Below are 17304 nucleotides of genomic sequence, written 5' to 3'. Positions count from 1 at the left end.
CTGGTAACGATATTCGGTTACATAATGTTCTGGGTACTATTTTACCGGTAACGCTCAGAATCGGGGCGTAAATGTAATATAGACTATTCAAGTCGTTCGGAAGCTGTACGTCGTGTTTTCACGAAGTGTCTGCTGGTTCCAGTCTTAAGCTTGCAGACACTCACTTTTCTCCGAACCGGACACAGCTATAATTTTTTTTATTTTGTTGTAATAAATTGCCAATAAATGTAATATAAACTATTCAAGTCGTTCGGAAGCTGTAAGTCGTGTTTTCACGAAGTGTCTGCTGGCTTGAGTCTTAAGCTAACAGACACTCACTTTTATCGGAACCGGACGCATCTATAATTTTTTTTTGTGGTAATAAATTGCCAATAATTGAAATATAAACTATTCAAGTCGCTCGGAAGCTGTACGTCGTGCTTTCACTAAGTGTCTGCTGGCTTGAGTCTTAAGCTAGCAGACACTCACTTGTCTTGGAACCGGACACAGCTATAAATTTTTTTGTAGTAATATGTTGCCAATAAATGTAATATAAACTATTGAAGTCTTTCGGAAGCTGTAAGTCGTGTTTTCACGAAGTGTCTGCTGGCTTGAGTCTAAAGCTAGCAGACACTCACTTGTCTTGGAACCGGACTCAGCTTAAATTTTTTTTGTGGTAATAAATTGCCAATAAATGTAATATAAACTTTTGAAGTCCTTCGGAAGCTGTACGTCGTGTTTTCACGAAGTGTCTGCTGGCTTGAGTCTTAAGCTAGTAGACACTCACTTTTCTCGGAACCGGATGCAGCTAAATATTTTTTGTGTGGTAATAAATTGCCAATAAATGTAATATAAAACATTCAAGTCGTTCGGAAGCTGTACTCCGTGTTTTCACGAAGTTCTGCTGGCTTGATTCTTAAGCTAGCAGACACTCATTTTTCTCGGAACCGGATGCAGCTATATATATATATATTTTTTTTTTATAATAAATTACCAATAAATGTAATATAAACTATTCAAGTCGTTCGGAAGCTGTACGTAGTGTTTTCACGAAGCGTCTACTGGCTTGGGTCTTAAGCTAGCAGACACTCACTTTTCTCGGAACTGGACGCAGCTATAATTTTTTTTTGTGATAATAAATTGCCAATAAATGTAATATAAACTATTCAAGTCGTTCGGAAGCTGTACGTCGTGTTTTCACGAAGTGTCTGCTGGCTTGGGTCTTATGCTAGAAGACACTCACTTTTCTCGGAACCGGATCCAGCTATAAATTTTTTTGTGGTAATAAATTGCCAATAAATGTAATATAAACTATTCAAGTTGTTCCGAAGCTGTACGTCGTATTTTCACGAAGTGTTTGCTGGCTTGAGTCTTAACCTAGCACACTCACTTTTCTCGGAACCGGACGCAGCTATAAATTTTTCTTGCGGTAATAAATTGCCAATAAATGAGGTATAAATTATTTAATATATAATATTGTTGTTTGCTATAGTGTGTCTGCCACCTTAATACGACCCTATTTCTTCATATTGAAGTAAAATATTAACGAATACTGTGCTAATATTCATGTTAAGTATAATATAATAAAATAAATGAACGTCTGGTCCCATAAACAAAGTTATGTTGATCAGCAAAAAGTTAAAACACCAAGGGGAATGGTTTAGTTGTTGTGTCAATTTCGATATTGATGCTGACGAATGTCACGCAAAATTTAAAAAAAGATGCCCCAGATCTCCTAAACGCTTATAAAGTCTACATTTAATGTTTTTTAGTTTCACAAGATTCCCTGAGAGCCAAGGTGGCTTATTAGGTTTAACGCTAGCCCAGTGAACAGGAACACAGTGTGTAAAGAAGCTGTTGAGCGATCTGTAGAACATAGACGTTGCAGACTCGATGTCATTACACGCATAAAACTCATACCAGTCATGAGAAGTTTCATTTAGCAAAGTGAAATTGGTCTTATGAAAGGACCTTGAGAGAATACGAGTTATTCTTCTAGCTTTAGCAGGCATCTGAAGGATGAAGCGTAGGGTGATGAGGATCCTCAGGAAGAGATAATGGAGAAACCCGACTTATGGAAATACCCTTCGTTTCGCCAACCAGGACTAAACCCAACAACTTGTTGTTTACCACATTGTTTATCTGTAGGAGAGACATATCAAGCAATAAATGAACAAAATCATGATGAACGGTGGGTCAAGAATATCGACTCGCTAGAATTAATCCATTTTAAATTAAAATCACCAAGAACAAAAAGTCGATCATTATCACGCAATTGAGAATGCAAGCTCTGAATAGCTAAACTATGGCTGTTATAAACATGCATATCCGACCGAGGCGGTATATAACAACAACAAATAAATAAAAAGAGGCTACGCAGTGAAATCTTCACGGCTACAAATTCTATATCGGACGAGTTACCGTACGACAACAACTCCGATGATATACTCGATTCCACGGCAATAAGGACACCACCTGCTCTGGAAGTACGATCACACCGATAAACTACATATTTATTGCAAAAAAGCTCAGAATTAAAATTATCAGGCTTTAGCCAGGTCTCAATAAATGATCACTTGAGCTGTAAAAGTGAAACTATTAAGAAAAACAGTACTTAATTTCGAGCGTAAACCACGAACGTTTTGATAATTTATAGTTAAGCTGAGCAAGTCTATATTCACGTTTGGGGCACCGTTGAGGTATTGGCAATTAAGTTTTTTGATCTTTTCGTGTATAAATGTACAACAGAATGTTCAGGCCAAAGAGATTGAGCCAAGATTGTATCGATAAAAGCACCAGGAACCGATATTTTAAAAGAGGATATATCTCTCTCGGATTTAAAGTTAATTTTAAAGACATCAGTATGAACAGATGTAAGATTAAGTTTAGAAAAAATTAAATTTTTAATATCATTTTCCGTCAGCGAAGCGTGCAGCCTTGAGACAAAAATTGATATACGAGGCGGCACTGCAGTCACAGTCCTAGGGGCATCAGGGCTCTCTCCACGAATGCCAGATCCAGCTTTTGAAGACGATACAGGTAACTTTAAAGTGCAGCTTTTTGGGTGTTATGTTTTTTTTAGGTTTCTTACCAGCTCCGTCATCATCAGTATTAGCAGCAGCGTTAGTGGTGTTAATAGCAGAAATGGTATTTCCATTGGCAGTTGGAGTGGCATAGTTAATAGAGTTCGTGTTCTCAGTATTAGGTTTAGCTTCGTGTTGACTTTAACAGCGGCTTTGTGTTTTGTAAGCGGGGGCATTTGCAGTTTTTTTGGCAATGTCCTTAGCATTAAAGTTAGCAGCAATGTTATTAGCAGTATCGGCAGCATTGGCATTAGCTACGGTAAATTTATTAACAGTTACAACTGGAGCCTCGAGCTGTTGGACGTAAGGGATATTATTATTTTTATTATCAGAGTTAGCAGTAGAAAGCAATGTAGACGATGGCCCACTGTTATTTACAACAGTATTAACACTTGCAAAAACAGGTGATCGGTCGAAAAAATGGCATTGCATACACTGTTGAACGGGGAGAACAAGAGACGGCGACAACGACACAGCATGTGTAAGCGCGCAACTATTAATATCACCGCGCAATGTTCTCGCAGCCTTGAGAGAGCTGATAACACTTGATGTTTTGTTGATACCATCTGTCGTCACGTCCACACAGTCTTCGTTGTTTTTGTTAGAATTCGCTTTTGATTTAACATGAGTGTTAATAGCATTTTTTATTTCTGCAATTTGTTCGATTTCTTTAATTTGATGCTGAAGAAAATTATACTACCTGCAGAACTTAACCGCACTGGAACAATATACTATAAAAGCGTGCAATTACTGGCATATGCTGATGACATTGATATTATCGGCCTAAACACCCGCGCTGTTAGTTCTGCTTACTCCAAACTGGAAAAAGAAGCGGTAAAGATGGGTTTGATGGTGAATGAGGACAAAACGAAGTACCTGATGTCATCGAGCAAAGAGTCAGCGCATACGCGCCTTGGCAACCACGCTACTGTTGGTAGCCATAATTTCGAAATAGTAAAAGACTTCGTTTATTTGGGAACCAGCATCAACACTAGCAACAACATCAGCACTGAAATCCAGCGAAGAATCAATCTTGCCAATAAATGCTACTTTGGACTAGGTAGGCAATTGAAAAGTAAAGTGCTCTCTCGGCGAACGAAAATCATACTCTACAAGTCACTTATCGTACCCGTCCTGCTATATGGGGCAGAAGCATGGATCATGACATCAGCAGATGAAGCGGCTTTGGGAGTGTTCGAGAGAAAAGTTCTTCGAAAGATTTATGGACCTCTACGCGTTGGCGATGGCGAATACCGAAGAAGATTTAATGATGAGCTGTACGAACTATACGCAGACATCAACATAGTCCAGCGAATTAAAACGCAGCGGCTGCGCTGGCTAGGCCATGTTATGCGAATTAAAGATGATGCTCCTGCCAAGAAAGTGTTTCTATCGGAACCCGCCTATGGAAGCAGAGGTAGAGGGCGGCCCCCACTCCGTTGGAAGGACCAGGTGGAAAACGATTTAAACTCCCTTGGTGTGACCAATTGGCGCCGGTTGGCGGAGCGAAGGAGCAACTGGCGCGCCTTGTTGGATGGCCATAACCGTTTAGACGATTAAGCGCCAATTAAGTAAGCAAGTAATTTGTTCAATCAAAAGCTTAAATTTCACATCAGTTGCAAGCAAGGCAGATTCTAGGCCAACTTTGTGTGACGCCAAGGCGGTGTCATATGCCTTACAAATCTTGTCATAGGAATTTAAGCATTCAGTGCAGAAGTAACTGAGATGCCGGTTCGTACTTAGCAATTCTACATCGTATGTAGAAATGTTGCCTTCACAGCATGTACGATGGAAGAATTTTTTACAAAAGCCACCGCACGGCACAATCACTTCGGCCAAAACTCTTATCACACTTAGCATAGAAACTATCCATTGCACCAATATTGGCAGAGAAAACAGAAAACCAGAAAAAATAAACTAAAGTTTGCAGAGCGATAACAAACACGTCTGTACGGCACGACTGCTAGTATGATATGATCGAATTTTGTTCCAGAAAGTTTTATGTGATGATAGTTTATATATGTAAGTCTTTACATATGTACATGTAAAAATGTATGTAGGTCCATGTGTAAATATAACTTTGTTATTACAATTTTTTTTTTTCAAAAGTACTGTAAGGCACTAGGACTTTTCAATGTATATATTTAACAATTAATTACAGAGGTTTTCCTTATATTAATATTTATTGTTTGCTTTAGCATAACAAATGTATTCCTTACAAAATTTTCTGTATGGATATCATTTCATTATTTTATTATCATTGGAACATTTATATTAGACCGGGTGGCAAAGTCCGCCCCTAAATGTGAAGTTTATGGTGGGAGGGTTTCGAAACTTTTTTTTGTTAATTTTTAAAATATCATTATTTTGGGCTTGGATATCTGCATATTTACTTCTAATTTCGTTTTCACTTGATTAGGTCACTTAATAGGGTTTTACCGTCCTAAGGTTTCCTTTTTGTTTTACCAGACTATTTCCAAATTCATGACATTGTTGCTTTTGAACCATTTCCCTTAGTCAATAAATTCAGAAGTTATAGGCTTTTTAATGCTACTAATCAACCTGACTCTTATGACAAGTTATTGAGTATCTGCGAATAAAAAAAAACAATAAAAAAACATATTAGTGGCCTAATCAAGTGAAACCGACTTCACATCTCGAAATAACCAAGTCACAGAACGAAAAACAACTGCGGCTGTTTCGAAAGATAAAAAATAAAAAATTATTAATTAAAAAAATTTTCTGTAAACCCTCGCAACATACCCTTCAAATTTGTGAGCGGTCTTTCACACCTTTTTTTTTGTGTATGGGGACCAACCCGGTCTTATGTATATCATATCAATATTTATTGATGGGATAGAATTATAGTTGATCTCACCCTCGTGTAGGTAATTCAGTTTAAATCAATTATTACAAAAATTAAGTAAGCATTTTTACTATTCAATTCGGATTAATAAGTAATAATACATTGTTTGCTTTCTTTTGAATTTTAATTAAGTTAAAAGCAAAGACAAAATTTAATCATTATTTTAAATTTTCAAATTGAGAACGTCTCCCGAATTCAAAACATTGCGAAACGAAATACAAGTACTTTATTTGTATAACAATTATACGTCAACGTTTATTTTTTACGTTGCATAGTGATTATTATGAACAATATATATTTTTTTCGTTGGCAACAGGAAAACAATTCGGATATTTATATTGTTCATAAAATATTCCTGTATAAATGTGTTGTGGGCATCAGTCTTTTGCAGGACCAGAGTATGCTGGCCTGTGGTTTGCGTGATCGTTTTTCTTAAGGATTGGAGTAAGCACCGGAGGCATGTGATCATGCGAACGTATTTTGAAAAAGCATTACTACACACTGGCTCATTCCATTTCAAGACACCCGGTCCGCGCAGGACATGATTTTTGATTTCGATGAAATTTTAATGTTGTTTTTATAAAATAAAAAAATAAATGTAAGGCGCGTTAACCTTCGAAGAGATCTAAGGCCGAGCTTCTCTTCCAATTTGCGTCGTGCTCCTCTTGATTTTCCCTACAAATTGCCAGACGGGACCTACATGTTTTATGCCGACTCCGAACGGCATCTGCAAGGCAGATGAGTTTTCACTGAGAGCTTTTCATGGCAGAAATACACCCGGAGCGCTTGCCAAACACTGCCGAGGGGCGACCCCGCTTAGAAAAATTGTCTTCTAATTGAAATACTTTATTTCTAAAATTTTGATGTTGCTTGCCCGGGGTGTGAACCCAGGGGATACGGTGTGGTAGGCGGAGCACGCTACCATCACAACACGGTGACCACGGTGTTGTTCTTTGGTCAAAATAATGAAACACGTGTTTTTTTTTGCCACACAAATTTTTTTTCTTTGAAATGTTCGTTATTACATTTACTTTTATATAAATTTATAAACAATAGCGTATAGTTTAAAACAAAATTTTTTTTTAGTATTTAGTAAAAATTTATGACTTTTTTCAAAAATTAATTTCTCAAAAAAGGTTATCTGTTTTTGGTTTAAACTTTTTCTATATCGAGTGAACAGTTCATATTTAAACTTGGCCAAATGCCTATTAGCCAAAACTCGTTTTTTTTCGAGATATGAATTTTTGAATATTAAACAAAATTTTTTTTTCGTTTAAACTTTTTCTATATCGAGTGAAAAGTTTATATTTCAACTTGGGTAAATATCTATTAGCCAAAACTCGTTTTCGGAATGTGAGTTTTTGAATATTATACCTCTTTATTCGCCATATATTGATGCAATACATATCAGCATAAAGGGCGATCAATGCCAAATGCTTAAAATTAATAAAAATATCACATTTATTATTGAAAACATTCATTTGTTGTTATTTTTCAGAAAATGCAAAATATTTCACTGAACCACCAATACCGTCACAAGAGGCTTTGCCATGTCCTGTTACAAAATCACTGTAATTCGGAAAAATGATAAGATATGAATGTTTGGCCAATAGATACTTACCCAAGTTGAAATACAAACTGGATATAGAAAAAGTTATATAGAAAAAGTTTAAGCGAAAAAAAAAATTACTTTTTTTTGAAATATTAATTTTTGAAAAAGGTCATAAATTTTTACTAAATACTAAAATAAAATACATGAGAATCGGTTAATTTTTGACAAAGCAATTGAATGCTGTTATGCATTGCATCAATATATGGGGGACAAAATGTTTAATATTCAAAAATTCATATCTCGAAACAACGAGTTTTGGCTAATTGGCATTTGGCCAAGTTGAAATATGAACTGTTCACTCGATATAGAAAAAGTTTGAACAAAAAAAGATAACCTTTTTGGAGAAAATAATTTTTGAAGTCATAAATTTTTACTAAATACTAAAAAAATGTTTGTATTAAACTATATGCTATTGTTTATAAATTTATATGAAAGTAAATGTAATAACGAACATTTCAAAGAAAAAATCAAGAGAATCGGTTAATGATTCAAGGTTCGTTTCGAGCTCAAGGCCAGAACAATAATTTTTTTCTAATGATAATTATTGTTATTTTTTAATTTTTCTAAATTTGAAAAATTGTATTTTGTTTTTGGAATAGTAAGTAGAAAATTTTTCAGACAACCTGCCATAGCTGCGCAGATAGATCCATTTCGAAGCGTGACAAGCCTTCATCATCAGTACGCTTTATGCACGCTGCGCTAACCATTTAGCTATACAGCTGTGGTTTGTCTGACTGGCAAATTGCTACTTCTATTCCTTTTTACCAACTATATTTATTCAGTGTTGTGCTATCTGTTGCAAATCACTGATAATGCTGGATTTGTTTATTGTCAATTACTTTGTTTGACATTCCCAAATGCTCATGGTTTATTAACAATTGTTTTTGTTTTTATCGGCATATTGATAAATGATTCAAGGTTCGATTCGAGCTCAAGGCCAGAACAAAATTTTTTTTTTTAATGATAATTATTGTTATTTTTTAATTTTTCTAAATTTGAAACAAAAACAATTGAGAATCGGTTAATTTTTGACAAAGTTATTGAAAGTTGAGGAAATAGGTGAATAAAATATCGATTGCATTTTGTCGAATTCAATTGCCGATCAATCCGAAAAACAATTTTTTGATGCAAAAAAAACAACAATTGTTTCATTATTTTGACCAAAGATTAACATATTAAAATTTCATCGAAATCAAAAATCATGTCCTGCGCGGACCGGGTGTCGTGAAATGGAATGAGCCTACTGTAAACCAACTGTTTACATATACTATCTATATTTCAAAACATTGGGAACAAACTTGGTATTGTTTCTCTGAAACCGCCTTACAAACATACATAACTTCAATACAATACTACATACGAAGTATGTGATGTGTAGAAGATTAATATATGCAGAAGAAGGCAATTGGGAAAAACTTTACAACAACTAAGGCATGACGTAGCTGAATGCGTTTGTAACCATTTCAACTATCGTAGGAGTGCGGGCTCGAATCCCACTCCCGGGAGAAAAGGCTTTGAAGAGATTTACAAGGTATAATCGAAACAGCTGTCGCTTTGTCCGTCCTGATGTCACGTTGTTTAAATTTTTCCAAAATTATTAAATAAATTATAAAATTAAAAATTCATACATTTAAAAAAGCAATACGGACAATCCCCGATTAACTCATACATAACAAAAAAACGTATTAATTGAACATAATAATTATCCATGATGTAATTACAAGGTGACTGACGTTGGCAGCTTCTCTTTCTAATCCGCCATCTTGAACTCCCACTATGAAATTCTATTTGCCTCTTTTCGAAACTACTTTTTCATTCAGAGGAAAAATCGAGTAAAAACCACACAAATACATTTTCCTGGAATATTATTTTCTCTAATTCTATTATGTGTTGACTTTTATATGATTCGAAGTTGTGACAATTTTATTAAAATAATTTTGTTTATTTAACAAAATTATAGAAATTTGAACATTTTGGATACAGAATGAAGGTACTTTGTTTAAAATAATAATTATAATACATATTTAAATGATTATCCTATGCCCCTATTACCGTTTACAACTCAACTCTGGTTGGGTTGAAATTTCGCAATTTGGTATTACAGATTACAATTCAACCTGTCAAAAAAAATGTCGGTTGAGTTGTCTAGTCTAACAACTTTTTGTGGCATTACCGTTTACAACCTTGTGTTGGTGTAGTTGTCAAAGACGTCAAAATCTTACAATTGATCACTAGCAGTTATCTCATACAATTTTGCAGTTGTTTCGAAAAAAGGTAACGTATTACAAGACGGTTCACCATTTAATTTTTAACAAAAATTTTCAAAGTTGGTATGAAAAGACACTTTTCGACCCCCGAGGAGTTGGATCCACCCAGCGTTATTTTTACAAATCGCGGCCAAAGGTCGCCAACACAGAAAGATGTTCTGTGCAAAAAAACTGTGGAACGAGCCTCATATTTCGGACCTCTCGGGCCATTTTGTGAGTTTTGTAAATATTTTTCGACAGAAATAAAATTTTTAATTTCCGCTTTCGAATCCTAAAAACGGAGATCGAAACGAGTCTTTTGATACCACCTTTGATAAGAGTTAGATGGTGCACGGTCTCATAAAATGTTACCGAATAAAAACAAAAAATTGAAAGCCGGTAGTTAAACCTTTTTTAATCAAACAATAATCAACAATTTTGTACACATTTATAGAAAAAACAACGTTTAAACCAGGCATGCTTAACCAACGAAACGATATCATTTCGTTACGATAATCAACGTTAATAAACGAAACGAAGTCATTTCGTTTCGTTTATTAACGTTAAGATCGTCAAATTAACGAAATGATTTCGTTTCGTTTTCTGCCATATCAAAACGAAATCAAATCGTTTATGTTGATTATTAATTTCAAACTATGCTGGCAAAGCTGATTGATGGCGGAGTCATTAAAGGTGAAAGCATTATCCAAGCTGATTGCAACTTTTCTCATGAATTTTGACAGTACGAACATTTCTCAGAGTATTTTTGACATTACCACCAACGAATTACACAAACAAATTACATAGAGTTTGTGTGTGTATGTGCGCTCGTTGTTGCCACCTTACGGCTTCACCATGGCTATAGCATTGCCAGCACAATTCAAACATAAAGTATCACGTTTTCGTTAACGTTTTTAACGTTAACGAAAGCTTTTCGTTTCGGTTAAAAACGAGATACAATTTATCTTGATAATTTCTTTATCGATAATATTTCGAAGTGTTTCAACGGAAACGGTGGAAATTTTTTGATAAACGATTAGCTTAACGTTAAGGTGCATCCCTGGTTTAAACGAAGGATTACATTGAATAACTTTTTTACTGTATGGAGCGACATTCCGAAGTTGGACGAGGCTGGCCGCAGTTCGGATGCAGCCAAAATAGGTGAAATTATGCGAGCGTGAGTCCCATTGATACTAATCACTACTCCTGGGAATCCTGTTTTAGAGTAAAATACAATTTTTGCTCTTTGGTTTTTAATCCAATTCCACAAATATGCTCCTCATTAATATCTAAGACCAGTCCAACATCAAAATCATTTCCACAGTAGTTTTTATAGCTGCAATCAGCATGAAATCTGAGTGTGGCGCATAATTTTAAAATAGGGGTACAGCCTTCCCTCGAAAGCATTTGCGGAAATGCTCCTTACTTTTGTTTAGTAATGAGCAAAATGCTTCCTTTCAAATCTGCAAAATAATTTCATTTGAAGCTCATCATTTGCCAGTTAAACATTTTCTTACTTGGTGCTTGGTAGTTCCAAGTGATTGGAATGATCATGCGAATGTTTTCCGTATTCGCGTCATATCAATCGCCAACATTTTCGCCATTATAAAATAGATTTCATATCATATAATATCCTGTAGTAACAAAATCACTTTTGCAAATGCTTAAATTTCCGCCAAAAATTGATCAGCTGTTCATTTATCTGTCAAATCGTCACTTTCTGAAGTTGGCAACTCAATTCAACTTCAACTGAAACAAGTTGTAATTCGTAATACCAAACAGGAGTTGAGTTGTTTTAAAGTTGAGTTGTTTTAATTACAACCCAACTAAGTTGAGTTGTAAACGGCAATATGGGCACTAATTTGGGTCATTTGCATTTCTTTTCCAGGTGTTTTTTTTTTGTTTTCCCCCTTCTAATGCGTCTTCTCCGAAAGTACTTCTTTTTCAGCCTGTCGCAGCATGGTCGGAAGACGAAACTATCGCCTTGCCGATATTTCAAATCTTGCAAAATTGAATTGCGAAATCATTGGGTACGATATCGTCCTAGAGGCTATATTTTTATTTGGCCAGGTACACCTTTGCTACCCCTCACGTTAAAGTAGAAAGTGGTGTGATATAGTGGCAGAGGTAGCGCTTGTATGTGCATTGCAAGCGGTTGTAAAATGCAATATTCTTTGTCGGTAGTGCGTAGATTAATTTTGTAAAGAACTACCCCCGGATCCCGATGAAAAGGGCAAAGGGGAATGGTCACACAGTAGTGAAGAGTCCTTTGAGGCGCTACTTAACACACATTTCCCATCAGGAGACGATGCGGAAGAGTTATGTAACCACGTCTACAGTCCTAATACGGAGCGAGAGGTACCAGGATTGGTGACAAAAACCAAAATTTAATGGGTTATAAAAACGTTTGCTATGTTTAAATCGTGCTTCGGGGTGAATCTCAGATGGGGCAGTGAGACGTTCCCCATATGATGTATCAGTCACACGATTCGATGCTCCGTCCGACATAGCAAACTGCCATGATCGTATTGAAACCGACTGCCTGAGTAATTTTGGTAATACCCTGGTTACCGGGTAATTGGATAGCCGGGTATTATCCCAACTTTCTTGTACTCTGTAATAACTCAAAAACGTCCGAGATAGCAAAAGCTATTTCGGCAAAATAGCTGCTTATTCTACGACCAGCTAACTCTACTATTTAAATTAACCGACAGCATTAGGGCAGGGGTGTGGTTTTCATAAAATTGTCCATACAGTGCGCTGTTTATTCTTCTTGTAATTGATTTTGCCCTTCGGAACACAAACTAAGCGAATCATCTCTGGTTTTTATATAAAAAGTTTCTGAGAGAAGAGCTCAACAGACCTAGCAAATGCAGCACGGAGTTTGCATAAAGTATGCAAGGCCGGCCACTTAAAGATATATCACTATCCCCTCTTCAAAGGCTTATTTTACCTAATGTTCTTGAATTCATGTGTAGTATGGCAAACTTGAAGTATATTCGGAGAGCCTGTCATAAACTTGCATTAATATTTTCATGAAAAATGTAAAAAAAAATTCACTTAGTGCTTTGATACAAAAGAGTACTAAATTTAAAACTGTTTCATAAAAGGTCATCTTCTTTCTTCCCAAGCACGCTCTGCCCATCCCAACCTCACACGTTCACGATTCACGAAGGAATGTTAGAGAACTTTGATGACAACTTGTGAGTGGTATTTCCCATTGAATGGGGCGAAGCACTGTTAACACAACAACAACAGGAACTCGACTCGAAATCCACTGCCATGTAAGTTGCACCAATAATTTTTTTTATTCAAATTTATATACATAAGAAATTTATTCCTAAAACAAAAGAAAAAAACTTAATTTTTAAGAAAATTACTTGTCTAGATAGAGGGAAAGATTTCTAAGGCGCGAAACCAATCCCATTTTTTCTCATTTTAATAGCTATTTTCCAAAATATGTAATACTCCTAGTATATTGCTAATACAAAATGCTCGCAATGTGTTTTGAATTCGACATCAAAACAAGACAGCCTATACAATTTTTCTGATTGTAGCAGCATAAGTGTGACAAGAAAAAATTTTAATTTAGGTACATTCCATTATTGAATACAAAAAAAAAACGTTCAAACAGCAATATATCAATATATCGGCACTCTGATGTTTGGGAATGTATCTAGCCTTTTGTAGCAATATAGGAGTATTACATATATGTATTTTCCTCATTTTCAGGAAAAATGTTGTTTTTTTTTAGTACATTTCACAAACTTCAAGGACATGTCACCATAGGTTTTTTTTTTGTAATAGATGGGCTCCCGGTTCACTCCCCGGAAAGAACAGACGAAAAACTGACCTAATTGTGAATCTAAAGCATCTACGAACCCCCTTGAACACACATATAAACATACATCAAAATCGGTCTAGTCGTTTGGAAGAATTTCAGTCACTAACACACGTACAGAAGAAATATATATTTACAAATTTATACACATTTATTTATAAAAATGTTAACAGAAAATAACAGAGCTGCCGGTCCATCAATGTCTGATTGCGAAGAGGGCTCAAGGGAAAGTATAGCGCTCAAAAGTTCATCCGAAGAGTTATACGGAATAGAACAGATACAGGCTTCCAAAGTTAACGTATGAAAAAACTTTGGATGAAAGTTCTGAGGAACAGTTGTCAGCAATTACACACATTGACATAAAAAACTCAGCGATCAGATTAACGGTCTCGATTGGAGTATTAGAACATTTACCATTCAGAAATACTGCTCTGGGTACACTCAGGGCCGTAGAGAGAAAATCCGGGCCCGGGACTAAACAATTTACGGGCCCCTATAAAAACCCACTAATACATTTGATTAATTTCAATTTATTTATTTATTTAAGCCAATTAAAAACGAATCTTATAGGCTAATTATACAGGTGTAAAGTAGTTAACAATAATTAGTATAAATTACCTTACTTATAAAAAGTATTTAAAATACTCAGAAAGCCATCTTTCGAACAAGAAAAATCTATCTCACAAAATTTATAAATTCTATTGAACGCAATTAAGGCTCTAGTAATTGAAGCATTAATGACGTCTCATTCATTAATCATTATTGATAGATTACATCAAAAAAAATTTTGCCACATCTACTAAATGATTTTTGGACTAAGAGCTGAAAATAAAATAACACAGAATATTTACTATTTATACTATTTTATTGTAACGTAGAAATAAAATTCTCTTTCATCAGCCTTATATTGTCTCAAATAATCTTTTCTAGCTATTTGGTAACATTTTAATACATTTCTGGTAAATTTAATGATGATTATAAATTTTAATTATTCAATATAGACGGTTCGGATATCAAAGAGTGGCTTTTCTTGCTTTTTTCGGTGCAAAATTTTTTATAATAATATAACAATTTAACTGTCTTGCCAAAACGGATTCAACACAAGGCGTGGCAAGTTCTGAAACTCGCTCTTGAGATGAATACGATCTATACAAGTTTTTGATTCTTGAAAGGACGCTGAAGGAACGTTCTGTACTAGCTACAGTGACAGGTATAGTACGTAAAGTAACAAAAATGTTGGGGAAAATTGTATACAGATTTTGAACATATGTAGATGCATTTAGCAATTCCAATGGAGACAGACCTTTATCAAAATTTGCTTCGTAAATGTGTTTCAAGTGAATTATTTCGAATTCTAAGCTTTGACAAATGTCCGACTTGTATTTTTCGACAAATTTTGCTGCGTTCACCCGAACCGTAGTTTCATCCATGTCTTCAAATTGCCACAAAAAGGAAAACGTCTTGCTCAAATTTCTCATAGCTGCAAATCGTTGAGTAATGCCAGTGATTACCGAATCAGCGAGCACCAGGAATGTATTGTTTTTAAAATCAGACTCTGAATCATCCGTAATCATCTCATTTAAATTATCTTCAGAACGTCTTTTGGGTTTTCTCTTTCGAATGTCCGGAAACTTTGGCGAGATGTTCAATTGAATAGCAACTGTATTGCATTCGTTTATAATTGTTTCCCATTGGTTCCTGATCAACCTCAAATCAGCTAATAACGCTTCTAGATGTCGGATCTCAACATCTATGTTTGCGTCTCTACCTCGGAGGACCACGTTTCTTTCATTAATGGTAGTCAGTATTTTGACCCAAATTGAAGACAGCAAGATACATTCGAACTTGTTGATGTACTTGAGAATGCCGGTAACATCTCCGTATTCTCGCGCAGTCAAATTTGACTTTTGTCTTAAAGACTATGAAGAGAGCTCGGTACATTTTTTTGAGGATGTCCCATCGTTGTGGTGTGCTGCTGAAAATAGTAAAATATTTTTGTACAACTCCGAAGAAAGTAATTGCAGCCGTACAACATTCTGCAGCATCAACACCACATAAATTGAGACTGTGGGTTGCACAAGGCAAGTAATCAGAATTCGAGTTTTTGTCGAGAATGTGACGTAGTACTCCGCTGTAAGCTTCTTTCATATTGGCGCAGTTATTGTACCCTTTTGCACGACAATCTTTTAATGGGATTTCGTGTTTACCTAGAGTATGGCAAATTAGATCAGCGATTTTCTGACCAGTTTTTTGGTTACAATTCACGAAAGCCAAAAACCGTTCTTGAATTGTAAAATTTGTTGCTTTCGAATTGAAATGGCGTTAGCGCAAAATAAACGTAGTCAACGTGACTAGCATCAGGCATAGCATCAACGATAATAGCAAAATAGTTGGCTTTCTTGTCTTTCTAATATAGTTTCCCTCACGTGCTTTGCACAAATTTCTATAAACTCGTTCTGAATGTCTGGGGAAAGATAGTGAACTGGCGATTTAAAGTTTTGGTGCTTAAAAGACGCCATGGTAGACAATAAAAAGCATTGCTGGCACTCCACACTAACCAGTCACGCTCCACTTTCTCTCCATTTGGCAAGATCCTGTTTAACAACGAGGTAGGAAATGCCTCGTCATGAAAATCACGTGGAAAAATAACAGAACCTCGATGAATTATTTCGTTGACTTCTTCAGATCGCAAAAACTCATTATTCACGGTACCGATATCGAAGTCGTTTAAATAATATGAGCTTTGATACAGACTTGGTGGTATTGTTGGAAGACTTTTTGAAGATGAACCTTCATCAGTGTCACCACGAAAACTTTAGGATTTCGGATTCATGCAAACATACATTTTTGTTTAATTTTTTATTGTCTCCTAACTGCTCGAAGGCCCAGGCAAAACATCATGATCAATATTCGTTGCTTTTGAAATTCGGCTTAAAATTTGAACATGGAACAACTAAAGACTCTCCTGAATTAAAAAAAAAATGTCTTAGTACTTCTAAATCGCGGGCCCCCTGAGAAGCCCCGGGCCCGGGGGATTCCCCCCATTCCCCCTCCCCTCTGGTCGGGGCTGGGTACACTAGAACATAGCTTCAAAAGGCTTTAATGTTCAACTCCATACTACGAAAATAATTTTTATAGGTGGATTGTAATATCGTTTCTTCTTCAATGGTATATTATCTAAAAAAATCTTGAGTGGATTAGGTTGTACAGCAAATGTTTTAAAAATATGTTTGAATAAGTTATATAGCGTACTGCATGGCACGCAGGAGGTGTACCGCGCCAAAATATTGTTAAGTTAATTACGAGCGGCTGCCGTGGTGTGATGTTAGCGTGCTCCGCCTACCACACGGAAGATCCTGGGTTCACGCCTCGAGCAAAGCAACATCAAAATTTTAGAAAATTTCTCTTAGCGGGGTCGCCCCTCGGCAGTGTTTGGCAAGCACTCCGAGTGTATTTCTGCTATGAAAAGCTCTCAGTAAAAACTCATCTGCTTTACAGATGCCTCCCGCCAATTTGTAGGAAAAATTTAAAGGAGGTACGACGCAAATTGGAAGAGAAGATCGGCCTAAAATCTCTTCGGAGGTTATCGCGCCTTACATTTTTTTTAATTACGAATATATAGATCCTCCGCCCACCGGTGCAAAATTTCTAAGATCATGGGCAAATCCTACGTTATT

At 35.9% G+C, this 17304-nt stretch overlaps 1 protein-coding gene across 1 annotated transcript in view; it reads right to left on the bottom strand.

Moving 5' to 3' along the window:
- Kaz (Katazuke) overlaps positions 1-17304 on the bottom strand; it is a 273874-nt gene that overhangs the window by 198879 nt on the left and 57691 nt on the right. The gene's annotated exons all lie outside the window — the stretch shown is intronic.

This window comes from Eurosta solidaginis, chromosome 1 (assembly GCF_040869045.1).
Source record: "Eurosta solidaginis isolate ZX-2024a chromosome 1, ASM4086904v1, whole genome shotgun sequence".
NCBI lineage: Eukaryota > Metazoa > Arthropoda > Insecta > Diptera > Tephritidae > Eurosta > Eurosta solidaginis.
Note: the sequence above shows the minus strand (reverse complement) of the source record. Positions and strands in the feature narration are given on the sequence as shown.